Source organism: Triticum dicoccoides, chromosome 5A (assembly GCF_002162155.2).
Source record: "Triticum dicoccoides isolate Atlit2015 ecotype Zavitan chromosome 5A, WEW_v2.0, whole genome shotgun sequence".
NCBI classification, from domain to species: domain Eukaryota; kingdom Viridiplantae; phylum Streptophyta; class Magnoliopsida; order Poales; family Poaceae; genus Triticum; species Triticum dicoccoides.
In genome coordinates this window covers 628,885,338-628,887,506 of record NC_041388.1, presented here as the reverse complement: position 1 = coordinate 628,887,506, position 2,169 = coordinate 628,885,338, and positions in this window count along the sequence as shown.

The window sequence follows — 2,169 nt, the reverse complement described above, 5'->3', positions numbered from 1 at the left end:
CAGGAAAAAAGGCACTCTAATCGTACTCGAGCCCTGCCCCAATAGGGCTTACTTACCCGAGTCAACTTTTTCCTTCCTGTGCAAAAGCAAGGCCTCTTTCTTGACTTTAGTTGAATGCCATTTACTAAGCTATCTTCTTTTTTCTTCTTCTGGCAAAAGCACATTTTATTATTTTTAATGAAGCAAGACGAAAGGTCATTTCTCCAATCTGGGGAATAATAGTGAGAGCAATCGATCGGAGAAGCCCCCCTAGTATTGAGAATGAAAAAGTAGATTCATTCCCCAGGTGTGTGTGTGCGCGCGCGCTTTCCATGGGCCTGATATCAATTTCTTCTTAAGCTATTATATCCTCCGAAGTGAAGTGGGTTGGTCGGAAGCTAGACTCCAACAACATCGATACTCAAATAACCGGCTCCGATACATACATGGCTTAGAACCTTCGATCTTCAAACATTATTCCCAGTTCAGGTGGTTAGGTACCAAAGGTGATAAATAGGCCCAATTTCTCCTTTTATACTAGATTTCCTTAACAAGGGCATCCAATTCTTGAAACAAGTCACGCTCCCTTCTATTTCCACTTTTACTTTCATGCCTAGTTCTTTTGTTTATGTTTAATTTTCAAATCCCTTCTAACATGAATGATTTATCTGTGTTGTCGAGTACTGATAACAAGAAATCTGTGATAAATATCTCATGTGTTGTTGTTATCTGGACCTTGTGGACCACTCGAAATAACTTGTGTTTTTAGGGCTTGGTTTGGGAAAGTGTCAAACATTTGCTGGGAAAAGCAAATGCTCTTATCCATCAATGGAGGATACTATGTTAGGGAAATCAATCGATGCTGCTACGAGGTGCATGCTACTGCTAGACCGTCGAAGAAGCGAGCTATTGAGCATTGTGTGGCACTAAAGTCACACTATGTTGTGAGGAAAGCACCATGGGGCATTGCGTTGCGAGCTCATTCCGGCTAAGCCTCGATGGTGAAAAATGAAATAGCTAGCCTCTGTTTTCCCTTCCTTTCACTAGTGGAGTCTCTCATAATCGTTTATGTTTATGTTAGATGATGTAATACTTCCTGGATGCTTGGGAAGACATGGCTCAGCTACTCAAGTTCGGGCTCGTGCGCTGTGAACAGTAATGTTGCTCCTTTGTGGCTTTGTTTTTTAATAAAATGAGGTGGGGGCACCTTTCTTTCAATAATAAATAAATTTAATATTTTTACTGAACTTTTATATTTATGAATAACAATTTCTGATAACTTTTTATGGCAATTAACTAGATGATAATAGTCCTAAATATTAATAGTAGTCCTTTATGCCATATTTGTAATGTCTAACATTAAAAATATGAACGCATTGTGCTAAATTTGATTAAATTTTTAATTATAATTATGCTACTATTTTTGTTTTTATACATTGCACCTTAAAAGATGCTTAAACCCAATCCCCCAAAATGTGAGAAAATAGAAAAACACAACATGTTTTTATGGGTATATTTGTGATACTCCCCTCAATATAGTTTTTATATCTTAGTGTGTATCCCTAAATATCTTCAGAGAGATCCCTAAAGCATATGCTCTCAGAAATATCTAATAGTTGTTTCTGGTTTACAATTAATTATACATAAATAAATAAATAAAATTTAGAGTATAATATGTTTACGAGCAGCTTCTCGCTGAATCATTAGCTATATGATCCCTTTTGGGGTCATATGTGTCTCACATGTTACACATTCATTGATACATGTCGATGGAATAGCTAAACTAGTCCTACTCCCTCCTTCCATCTATATAGGGCCTAATGCGTTTTTTAAGACCGTCTTTGACTATTGACAAGATTAATAGTACATGACATGCATAATATGAAAATTATATCATTGAAAGCTCCTTTCACACACGAATTTAACGGCGTGCTTTGTGTAAGTTGCATGTCATATATTATTGCTCTAATATTTGATCAAAGTTAGCCTCGAAAAACGCATTAGGCCCTATATAGATGGAAGGAGGGAGTACGTGGAATCCGCATGTCTGGTCAACATAATTGAAAGATAATCAACAAAAGTCTAAGAAAATCACCACGTGAACAAGTCAAAGGAAGAGGAGAAATAAAAGACAAAGTCAAAGATGAATCCAAGAAGCAAAGAAGCTCAAGTCTAGAAGAGACCCAAATC